This window comes from Wolffia australiana, chromosome 19 (assembly GCF_029677425.1).
Source record: "Wolffia australiana isolate 7733 chromosome 19, ASM2967742v1".
NCBI classification, from domain to species: domain Eukaryota; kingdom Viridiplantae; phylum Streptophyta; class Magnoliopsida; order Alismatales; family Araceae; genus Wolffia; species Wolffia australiana.
In genome coordinates, this window is record NC_135853.1 from 5746915 (window position 1) to 5759919 (window position 13005).

Sequence of the window (13005 nt, forward strand, 5' to 3'; positions counted from 1 at the left end):
CTTTGTATTTTCTAGGGCACGAGGTGTAGCTTGGCACCCCGCGTGTCGGAGTCTCGACCTATCGATTCGGTTAAATATAGTTAATTATTCTATATAATGATATAGTTAATTAATTTGGAAGGCCAATAAAGGTTATTGGGCCGCTGGAGTCGTGAACTAGATTGATACATGGGCCTAGAGGGTCATACGCAAATAGTCTTTTGGATGTTGGAAGATATAGTTAAGTTTTGGTGGTTTTTATGAAAAATACCCACTTAGTATAAATACAGGAAGGCCCTGAACAAAATTCGCCCAGGCCAGAATTGTTCAGGGGCCTCTCCACTTCTTCTCCACTCTCCCCACACCCCCTCTCCATCCCTGATGTGATCGGGATGACATAAAAACACCGATGGAGATTGAACGGGGCTCATCTACAAGAAGTATGAGATCTGACGTGTCGAGGATCGAATGGATACACCTAGAGGCTACACACTTGAGCAGCTCGACTCGTCTCGCTCCGGGATTGAAGAAATCACGGATGTGATCTTTGAAAAGGTACTTCGTTTCATGTTTTCATTGATGTCGTTCGATTCGCAAAGAATCTTCCCCTCCGCATCATTTTGTTTTGTTCATCCATCTCAAGGCCTATAGAACCCAACAAAAGATAGAGATAAAAATAGAGATAGAGATAGAGATAGAGATCAAGATAGGGATAGAGATAGAGATAGAAATACAGATAGAGATGGAGACAGAGATAGAGCTAGAGACAGAGGTAGAGACAGAGATAGAAACAGAGATAGAGATAGAGATGGATATTGAGATAAAGACAGAGATAGAGATTGAGATAGAGTTAGAGATAGAGATAGAGATAGAGATAGAGATAGAGATAGAGATAGAGATAGAGATAGAGATAGAAATAGAGATATAGAGATATAGATACAGATAGAGATAGAGATAGAGATAGAGAAAGTGATGCCGGACGTCGTCAAGACGTTGTCCGGTCGTCACCGAGGGTAGCGGCTCGATAGCGAATCAGGATCTCAGTCGGACGACAACGAGAGGTGTTGTCCGAGAATGCGGACGGGCCAGTATAAATGATGAGGATGAATGCGTGACATCCTACGTGTAGTACGTGCGAGTGTCGAGAAGCGGTGTTGCCGTTCCAGAGATTGACGGGGTCGCTAAAAGTGAGGTCAAACGGACCTCCCGAACCTTGCCCGAGAGAGTCGAGGGCGAGTACGTCGCCGAACGGGAATATCCCGCTATTATGCTCACACTCGTCGGGCTTGCCCGACTCGTACCAGCCAGGTAAGACTCTCGAGAAGTTGTCGTCATTTTCACAACCTGTCTCACTCTCACCTATCTAACCCGAGCGCGGAGGAGGCAAATCGAAGATGCACTGAAGAAAGTAAGAGACAAAGAAAGCAGGATAGGGGTACCTTCGTCGCACTGGCGACTGATATCTTGTGTAAGGAGCTCTAGAGGACCGACTGAATCAGAGGACGGCGTCCTGGACGCGGAATGGAGTTCCGGCACAATGCAAGGTAGCGGGGCACGCGAGCGGACACAGCGTGTGGCATGCGCGGTGCACGAGTGGGCTCAGCGTGCAGGCGGGCGCAGCTCGCTAGTGAGAGCTGCGGGCGGGTGCTCGGTGGGCGAATGACGGCGAGGCGCAGTGACTTGGCACGCTGGAGGCACAGGGCGCAGCCGAGCGCGTCACGCGGATGGGGCAGAGTGCGGCTGCGCATTGCGGCTTGGCGCGCGGGCGAACGCGGAGCGCCGGTGGGCGCGGCGTGCGGCCGCGCAGGCGGGTGTGGCGTGCGGCCGTGCGGTGGGGAACGGCGCTACGAACGGTGGGGTGTCAGTGGGCCAGACCGAAGCCTGCGGGCGGCAGCCGAACGGCTTGGCATCTACGGGCAAGCGTAGAAGTCGCAGCGGTGGCGGATGCGCGGCCACGATCACGCGCCGACAGATGAGCGGGCGGCAGCTGAGAACCGGCGGCGGTGGAGGTACCGTCGGCGTCGTGGGCACAGGGACAACGGAGGGGTGAGCGGCGGCGGAGGGTCCAGCAGCGGCGGAGGTACCGGCGGCGTCAGGGATGGCGGCGTTCTCTTCTATCCTCTCCCTTTCTCTTCTCCTTCTCCTTCTTCTTCTTCTTCGTCTTCTTCTTCTTCTTCTTCTTATTCTCCTCTCACGATCTGACTCTTCAACTTCCACGTTATAATTCACTGAAAGTTCAAGAGTATGTAGGGGGGGGCTCCCTCCCCTCCCTTATATAGGAGAGAGGAAAATGGCCCCCCATAACAACAAAAGGAAAAAAGAAGAAAAAGGAAGAAAATGAAGGCCCACTTAAGTATTGGGGGAGGGGAGGGGAAGATGTCCTCATATGGGCCTTCCCCTCACTACAATCACAAAGTGAAAGACGAAAATCGACGAAAAGGAAATAAGAACGGATAAGTCAAACGCTCCCACGATAGAGGTGGTGCGTAATCATGCCGAGTATCTAAACCTGGGGTCGCGCGTCGATGCAGCGGCTCGTCCTGTCGGCTGGACACGTATCGGTGGCGGGCTCGATGACGGTGCTGGCTCCTCGCGTGACGAATCTGCCAGGTCGGACGGTGCCGTGCCATCAAAAAGATATAAAAATAGAGATAGAGATAGAGATAGATATAGAGATACAAATAGAGATAGAGAAATAGAGATAGAGAAATTGAGATAGAGATAGATATAAAGATAGAGATAAAGATAGAGATAGAGATAGAGATGGAGATAGAGAGAGAGATAGAGCTAAAGAAAGCGATAGAGATAGAGTAAGAGATACACATAGAGAGAGATAGAGATAGAGATAGCGATAGAGAGAGATAGCGATAGAGAGAGATAGATATAGAGATAGTGATAGTGATAGAGATAGAGATAGAGATAAGATAGAGATATGATAGAGATAGAGATAGCGATAGAGATAGTGATAAATCCAAAAATAATGATAAAATATGTCGTGGTTTAGGTTTTTTAGATTTATGCAATAAATTTATGAATTTCCTTAAACACTTGATACGGTGTAAAGAGTGAGCAAGGGTCGGATCCACTGGGAAGAATAAAATCAGTCAGGATATGAATTTCAGAGAAAAGAGACGAAATCAGGGTAGAAGAAAGAGTGAAATAAGTGAGAAAATGAGAAGAAAGTGTGAAATCGCTCAAGTCAATCTTGATCTTGTTTCCAAGATCAAAATTTACTAGATCAAAACCTAGGGACAGAAAATAATTCGAAGATTCAGAACTGACAGATCACAAGAGAAACAAACACTACTTGCTATTTTTTTATAATTTTTTTAATGATTTCAGTAGCGAACAAACCAAGAAAATGACGCTTCCTAACACAATCAACTGATTACGGGCCCGTACATCTCGCCCAGGCTTTGGCGGCTTGCAACCATCATAATCAATCAACAGAACAAGGAAAGTACTCACTAATCAAGAAGTTTGAACACTGAAACGACCTCCGACCGCCCTCTTTCCTTCTGGCCAACCGTTTGGGGAGCCTGGTTCTCGGTGCCGACCGCCCTCTTTCCCTCTGGCCAACCGTTGGGGAGCCTGGTTCGGTGCCGACCGCCTCTTTCCTTCTGGCCACCGCTGGGGAGCTCAGTTCTGGGGTGCCAACCGGGGTTTGGAGTGGCCAGTTTTTAGGTCCACGGGTATGGCTGGATGGAGGGTGAAAAGACGAAGCGGCCCATACAAGTTCAGCTCCAAACTTCTTTCTCTCTCCTTCGCTCATTGGGCCATGTAGACACGTTTTCCGCGTGGAAAATGTGGACAACGCACGAACTCCTGATTTTGATGTTAGAAAATTCCGGAAAAATACCAAAAAAATCAGGAAAAAATCATAAAATCATAATAATCATGAAATGCATAATTTTTAGACATGATAATGCGCATATAATGAGATTTTCCTCCAAATAATTGGGTAAAAGAATACCGAATTAACACATGAAATTACGCATTATCATACCCCCCTACTTAAACTATTGCTCGTCCCTGAGCAATATCCCATGATTTGTCCTTAGGGTTGTTCTTCATTCTTGAAACAAGAGACATGAGTATTAAGCATTAGAATAATCATTGTCATGCCTAGTGTGATAAACAAAATGACAATTTAGACATTAGCTTTTGCTAGAACATGAAATCAACCCCCTCTTGGTCTGGGAAGAGCTGGTGGTCATGAGTAGAAAGCTTACTTCTCTCTGGGTATGATACTATAATCTTGGAATCTCCTCACTTCACATTTTGATAGCTGGTCATTACCCCTCGAGATCACTCTCTCACGGCTTGCGGCTACACCCTTCTCCTCTTTATTTAGCACAGAACACGTCAATAAAACAAGTGTGAATGAAGAAAAGGGAGATGGATATGGATAAGGATCAAATCAAGGTAAGTGGACATAGAAGTGAATAAGAAGATAGATATGGTCCAATGAAGTGGAATATGGATACACAAAGGGCAATACTACTAATGATAGACTACTCCCAAGATTTTAGAGTGAAATTGGGGAAGGTAGCATAAGAGGAAAAATTTTGAAGAAGACGTTTCAACAACATTCTCATGAGTAAACTCCAAGAGATGCTCCAAATAATGCGACATTCTCTCCCTGTGTGCTTGTTCTTATGCATGGGCTTTCAATCATAGATTATGATATGAGACAAGAATAACTGAGAAAGAAGAAGAAGAAGAAGAAAATTCCCCTCTTTCTTTTTTTTTTTTTCAGGGGCGAATGCAACATACGATAGATAGATATAGAAGAGAATATGATAAAAAGATAAAGATGATAGTGAGGCTCAGTTTTCTCAATGATCATGAAAGATCTAATGCCCATAAATTCTCCATGTCCATAGTCAAGCTTTGAACTAAAGAAATGCCTCTTCTCCTCGAAGCGTGTAGATGTCATGCTCCATAGTTTAGAATCAATGTGAATCCAACCTTAGCTCCAAAGAATGATTCGTGATGCTCTTGGCCATTAGGTTAGGCATCGGCGTGATTCTAAATCCAACTCAAATGAGAATGTGTTGAGAAAAATCAGAAGAGACTGACGAATGAGATTAGAATATGTAGTCTGAATTTTGAAAGAATAGATGAGAGGCTTTATTATGATGATACCGTGGGAAAGGGGGATAGACGGACTTGGGAGATAGGCATACCATTAGCAATAATGAGTCAAGTGGACTAGGTCAAGGGAAAATCAGTTCATATGGTGAAGGAAATGGATAGGATGGTACACGGTGATGAAAAGGAATAATGAAGGTGGAATACAAGTGGAAGAGTCAATGATGTGGTGATGCACAACAAAATGGTGATGTTAGATGGTGAAGAGAGGGTCATAGACATTTCTGTGCTTAGGACTTGAAGAGATGCATACTCCTACCTGAATGTGGGTAGCCAAGACACGTAAGTAGGTTTGGCTAATGAAAAGTGTTGGTGGAGTGGGGGCTCTCTCCTATCTAAACACTCCCTCCAAAGACGATAGTACTTCAACCTTTTGATTTTCACGTCTTTTCCTCACCCTACCAGATACCCTCGCCATTTGGGAATTGACAACACATTGTCTATAAACATCATGCATATCATCTATTTCATGCCATTGATTCCTTCTAATAACTCAACCTCTATGCCCATGCTTCAATAAAGGAGAATGTCACCTAACGTGGGTTATGATTAATTTCATTTTATATGTATTATTATCCCTCCCCCCTGCTTAAATCATGCCATGAGCACTTACCATCAAGAAAGATATCCAATTATTACACAGTACTCCCCCCCTACTCGCATATGCATGGTCCTCAATGCATGTATGTGAAAATAAAAACAGTAAAATGTAGGGTTAAGAATAGCAAACAGTGGGGAAGAAGTCTTCATATATTCTCTGGCTTTAATATGGAAAGAGAGGCTTCAAGGTGTGTGCGGTGATGCCATCAAAAATCATTTCCGGTTCACTTTGTTAGACTTTATAAAAAAAAACTCAAGCATAAGAAAGTAAAATAAAGAAAAGAAAAGAAAGGAAAATCCTAAGAAACTAAATAAACCTAGCCTTCTTAATTGGTGGACATGGAGATGAATTCTCTAAACATAGGGACATGGGCAGACTAGGAGGTGACTCATCCAAGTATCGTTTCAATCTTTGTCCATTTACCATGGATTGTACACCTGTTTTCGGATCAGAAATCATTACAGCACCATTCTCAAAGACATTAGTAACAATAAAAGGTCCATCCCACCTTGACTTTAGTTTTCCTGGAAAGAGTTTTAATTTAGAATTATAAAGCCATACCTTCTGATTTTTCTGAAAATTTATTCTATTTAAGCTCTTGGTGGAATTGCTTCATCTTGGCTTTATAAATGAGAGAATTCTCATATGCTTCATTCCGGAGTTCCTGCAATTCATGCATTTGCAAAGCCGATGTTTCCCTGCTACTTCTAAAGAGAGATTTAACTTCTTGTAGCCCAATAGGCTTTGTGTTTGATTTCAACAGGGAGATGACAAGCCTTTCCAAAAACTAACCTGTAAGGGGACATCCCTAATGGTGTTTTATATGCTGTCCTATATGCCCATAACGCATCATATAATCGGCTTGACCAATCCTTCCCATCGGGCCTAACAATTTTCTTAATAATTTTTTTATCTCTCTATTTGTTACCTCTACTTGTCCATTAGCTTGTGGATGGTAGGGAGTAGTAACTCTATGCTCAACAGCATTCTTCTTCAATAAGAGGCTAAATTTGTAATTATTAAAATGAGTACCCCCATCACCAATGATAGCTCTAGGACATCCAAATCTAGAAAATATATTTTCTTGAATAAACTTGACAACTACTCTATGATCATTTGATCTTGTGGGGATTGCTTCTGCCCATCTAGACTTATAATCCACAGCCATAATAATATATTCATAACCATTCAAAATAGGTAATGGTCCTATGAAATCGATTCCCCATAGATCAAATATTTCTACCTCAATAATGGGTTGTAGAGGCATTCGGTCTCTTTTTCTGATATTTACTGCAGCTTGACATTTCAAACATCTTAAACAGAATTCATAAGAGTCAGAAAATAGTTTTGGCCAAAAGAATCCACATTGTAAAACTTTATATGCCGTAATCTTTGGTGAATAATGTCCACCACAAAAAGAAAAATGACAAGATTCTAAAATTTTCCACTGTTCTTCTTCAGGCACACACCTCCTTAAAAGATGGTCAACTCCTTGATGAAATAACTCAAGTTCATCATAAAAGTAATAATGAATATCTTTATAAAATTTCTTTCTAAAATTATAATCCCAATCATCTGGAAGTTGTCTGGTTACAAGATAATTCACAATGTGTGCATACCAAGGAAGTTTTTGGCTTTGAATTTCAAGTATGTGCTCATCAGGAAAACTGTCAGAAATTGACTGAGACAATCCTCTGAAAATTCTAGACAAATGATCGACTACAACATTATCTATGCCTCTCCTATCTTTTATCTCCAGATCAAACTCTTGCATGAGCAATATCCACCGCATAAGCCTAGGTTTAGTTTCTTTTTTAGAGAGTAAAAATTTCAGAGCAGAATGATCAGAAAATATAACTACTTTACTTCCTAATATATAAGACCTAAATTTTTATAAAGCAAATATAATCGCTAGCAACTCTTTCTCTGTAGTGGAATAATTTACCTATGCATTGTCCAAAGTTTTGCTAGCATAATATATAGCCACTGGTTTTTTGTCAACCCTTTGACCTAGAACTGCTCCAACTGCAAAATCTGAAGCATCACACATTAATTCAAAAGGAAGGCTCCAAGTAGGGGCTTGTAACACCGGTGCTTGAACAAGTGCTTCTTTAATCTGCAGAAAGGATTGTTTAGCGTTGTCATCCAAAATAAAATCAACATTTTTAGAAAGTAATGTAGTCAAGGGTTTTGATATTTTAGCAAAGTCATTAATAAATCTTCTGTAAAAACCAGCATATCCCAAAAATCCTCTAAGTTCCTTAATTGTGATTGGTAAAGCAAGGCCTTTGATTACTTCTATTTTTGCCTTCTCTACCTCCATCCCGTTTTTGCTAATATGGTGGCCGAACACCATACCTTCCTCCACCATGAAATAACATTTTTCCCAACTTAGCACTAGGTTCTTCTCCACACAAATCTGCAAAACCTTTTCAAGATTATTTAAGCAAGAATCAAAAGAAGAACCAAATACGGAAAAATCATCCATAAAAATCTCCAAAGATTCACCTACAAAACTTGAAAATAAAGCATTCATACATCTTTGGAATGTGGCTGGTGCACTCCATAATCCAAAGGGCATTCTTTTAAAAGCAAAAGTACCAACAGGACATGTAAAAGTTGTTTTTTATTGTTCATTCTTATCAATAGCTATCTGATTATAACCTGAATAACCATCTAAAAAACAATAAAAATTTTGTCCAGCAAGATGTTCAAGAATTTGATCAATGAATGGCAGAGGATAATGGTCTTTCTTCGTGACAGAATTTAGCTTCCTATAATCAACACACACTCTCCAACTAGAACCTACTCTCTTTTGAACTTCCTCACCCTCTAATGTAATAAGGGGCGGCCGGGATCGACGGCTCGGATTACGTCACAGAGATGCTTGATGCGTATCTAATTAAAATGCAGAATGTGCATTTTGAAACCCTCGAGAGTGAAGGGACGGGCCGACGGTGGGCCGACGAAACAGTAAATCCTAAGACGGCGATTAGATCCGGATCGACTCCGGGTGACCCGCAGGTTCAAACGAACAAGCAAGCCGAGAGGGGCGTGCGATGCCCAAAGGACTTTACTCTCGACGCAGTAATCAGATCGTCAACCGCAATGAAATTTCCTAACACTCGACGTTGGTGGCTAGCCTATTCCAACGACTGAACTAAGCAACAACGGAATTCGATAGGGAAAGACAGCACTGTAAGAGAGTAATAATACTGTTAAATCAGGAGGGGAAAGAGAGGAGTGACAAACCTAGTCAGGCGCAGTGCCTGGCGACCATAACTCTGGTCAGGTGCAATTCCTGGCGACCATGATCCTGGCAAATAGTCGAGAAAGAATTCCACAATCAGACAGTCGAGAGAGAATTTCACAATCCTGGTGAACAGTCGGGAGATTGCACAATCGGACAGTGCGGGTGGTGAATTTCTGGGCGTCCGAAAGACGCTGGCGGAGGCAAGAGATCGGTCGTACTTAGGGCCCAAGACGATGGATTGGTCCACAGGTGGTGGGAGCAAGCGGCGCTCGCGGCTAGGCTACGAGCACGTGTGGTTTCTCTGACCAGGCACGAGAGAGCGACCCGGCAGGGAGGAAGCGACGAGGTCGTGGCGCGCTCGCGCGGTCCACGGTCCACGGTTTGCAGGCACAAGCGTCGACGCACGGACAGCAGGTAACCGAAAGGGTCGGCGACCAAAAGTCATGAGTGCGCGGTGCCCAAGCAGTTCCTGGACGGCAGGCGACCCGTGTCGACAAAAACTATCACGCCCGAAACAGATAACGAGCCAGGCCCGGGCTTGGGGCGGGCTCCTGGCAAGCGGAGACCTGAGGTCGGCCGGTGAAAAGATTCCCTCGAGGAGGAACCGGTGACGAACAGGCTCCTGGCAAGGTCCGAGCGTGGGAACTGATCCGGAGGCAGCAGAAGCAGATTGTCGCCCCTTAAAATGGCCGGCGGCGGTCGTATCAGGCGACGGGGAAACTTAAGAACTGTACCGGCGCCCGACCGGACGGGCACGGTTATGGCAAGAGCGACCAGTCGGTGAACGACGCGGGCAGACGTCCGAGAGGGTGTGGAAATACCATGGCGATCTCGACGTTGCAGCTGCTATGATCTTCGTCCGGCGATAGCAACGAGCTCCGCAGATCTTCAAGGAGGGACTGGACATTCCTGGAAGTTGAAGAGATGGCTGGAGGAGGAGGACGACCCCTTACTAAAATTAACTCAACGATAGAAAATTGAACGGAACATTGTAAAAGGATGGTTTTTGTTTTTCTTCAAAGACTCTCTACAGCCCTTGGGGCATGCCTTCCCCTTATATAGGGGGGGGAAGGGTGCCAAGGAGCCATAATGGGAGGAGGGGTCCGTCGCATGACGTGGCCCTCCTCTTACACGTAACAAAGAGACGGGACGTAAAATGAGAGAGGACGAGGGACGAGGCCTAACACATGGCCGGGTCCGAACGTTTATCTCAACAAGCAAAACAGAGAAATAGTAAAGACTTACGACGAGTACTTGAATGCTGGGTCACGTGCCTCGGCACGAGCGGCTCAGCGTGGTTGAACGCGTCCCGTGGCGGTGTTGTCACGATGGTCCCCCATCACCCTCCTCATTTTTCTCTAATGTAATTCCTGATTTTTTTGGTACCACATGAATAGGACTCACCCATGGGCTATCTGAAATAGCATAAATGAAATCCGCTTTCAGCCATTTCATAATTTCTTTCTTTACAACCTCCAACATATGCGGATTTAATCGTCTTTGAGGTTGCCTTGTAGGCTTAGCATTTTCCTCGACAAAAATTCTATGCTTAAAAATTTGCTCACAAATCCGTATAATATCATCAATTGACCATCCAATAGCAGTTTTGTATTTCAATAAAACCGTAATCAAAATTCTTCTTGTTGTTTAGATAAACATGATGATATAATCACAGGAAAGGATTGGTTAGGTCCTAGAAAAACATACTTAAGAAAAGATGGCAATGGTTTGAGTTCGAGATTTGATGTAGATATTGTGGCTAATTCTTCATATGGTTCATCAATCAACTCCCTGGAACCAATGGTGAATAAATCACAAACATTGAAGCCAAAATCATCTTCTTTCACTAAATCAACAAGACACAAATCATCACTTAAGTCGTTAGGTCTTTTCATTATGTTTGAAATTGGTAATACAATTGCTTCATTTCCAACTTTTAGTAAAATAGTGCCTGTATCCCAATCAGTATTAGCTCTAGCTGTAGCAAGGAATGGCCTACCAAGGATTATGGGTGAGTGACTCAAATTCATTGTTGATTTAGTATCCGTAACAATAAAATCAACCGGAATTTGAGTTTCTCAACACTAATTATCACATCTTCAATGATTCCATAAGGTTTCCTTATGGATCCATCAGCCAGTTGAAGTTCCATCCATATTGGCTCTAAATCCCCAAATTTGAATTTATCATAAAGAGCTTTTGACATTATATTGCACCAGAGTCCAAAAGAGACCTACTAAAAATCATTCCACCAATTTCACAGTTAATTAAAGGTGCTCCGGGGTCTCTTTTCTTTTGAGGAATATCATCAAATAATAATGCACTAATATTTTCAGAGAGATGTACCCTTTTTGGTTTTCTAGTAGGAGTGCACAACTCTTTTAAAATTTTTGAATAATATGGAATATGTTGAATAGCATCAATTAAAGGAATAGTTATAGTAGCTTCTTTAAATATTTCTAAAAGTTTATTATCCTTGGGTTTCTCTTTGGATGATTTTAAAGCACTAGGAAAAGGAATGGGTGGTTCATAATCTTTTGGGCTAGGCTTTGCCTTAGAACATTCAAATTCTGCTTGCAAATCATCTTCGTCTTGATTTTCCTCCATCCTTTCCTCATGATGGTCTTACACTCTAGATTCATAAGGATCAGGTAAGACTTTTCCATTTCTCAATTTTGAAACCATATGCATGCTTTCTATATTACATGAATTGTCATGAGAAGTATCTACAAATGTGCCACTAGAAGATGCATTACCAATCAAAGAAAGATTTGTAGGATTTACTAAAGGTTGGGTTGGAAGTTGACCTGAATATGGTTCTCTATGAACCCCTTCACCAAATTTATCTTTTAGCTTGTCATTCTTGGCCATCGGGTGGTGCTCTTGTGCTCCTTGATCCCTTTTCACTTTCTCCAGCTCCGACTGCATTGCGTTCATTCTTCTTTGTGCTTCTTCAATTACTGCATCCTTCTCTTCAAGCTTCTTTTGTTGTTCCCTGATAAATTCCATAAAAGTATTGTTAGTCTGATCTTGATAAGAAGAAGATTGAAATTTAGAGAAATTTTTGTTATGAGAAGGTGGAAATTGAGTATGAGAAAATGGTTTTTGATGGAAGTTATTCTTTTCTCCTCTATTCCATTGCTGTCCTCCACCAAAATTCCCATTTGCTCTCCAAGGATTGTGCCCTTCATTAGGTTTTCCAAATGCATTAACCTGTTCACTCAATGGACATGATTCATTAGAATGTTCATCACTAGAGCAAAGTGAGCAAACAAGTTTTTCATCGTTCATCGCACAAAATGTAGTTCCTTGCCCTTGTGAATTCTGCATAAAAGATTTAAAATGGTTAGCAAGTTCTGTTATAGCCCTACCCACCTTTCCAATCTCTCTTTCCATTCTATCCATCTTGTATTCAGGTTCTACGGCTTTAACATTAATGAGACCTCCACCTCTTTGTCCATAGTTTCTTCCATTATCCGAGAAACTTTGTTGATAAGCCCAATTGTCCACAAGTTTCTCCATGAACTGAATAGATTCATCAGCATATGCTTCCACAAATGCACCTCCACTAGCTACATCCACCATATTTCTTTCATGATCATTGAGTCCATAGTAGAAGATTTGGAGCAATTCCCAGGAAGGAATGTTATGGTGAGGACATTTTCTAGTTAATCCCATAAATCTCTCCCATGCCTCACTAAATGAATCCTTCCCTTGAGTGAAATCCCTAATTGCCTTTCTCAAGGAATTAGTTTTTCCAAATGAATAAAATTTATTTAAGAAATATTTTTCCATTTCACTCCAAAATTGAAAGTTTTGACCAAAGGATTTAAACCAATCCTTAGCTCTATCTTTCAATACAAAAGGGAACATTCTCATCCTCAATACATCTTGGGATACTCCAGGATAACTATAAGTGTAACAAACATCAGTAAATCCTTCAAGAAATTCATAAGGCTCTTCATTAAATCTACCGTAAAAATTAGGCAAAAGTTGAAGCATATTAGGGTCAATTCGA

The 13005-nt window shown here is 42.3% G+C and overlaps 1 pseudogene; it reads left to right on the top strand.

Annotated features, from left to right (window-relative positions):
• Positions 1-12630: 12630 nt before the first annotated feature.
• On the top strand, positions 12631-12696 carry LOC144715957 (small nucleolar RNA R71; annotated as a pseudogene).
• Positions 12697-13005: the final 309 nt, after the last annotated feature.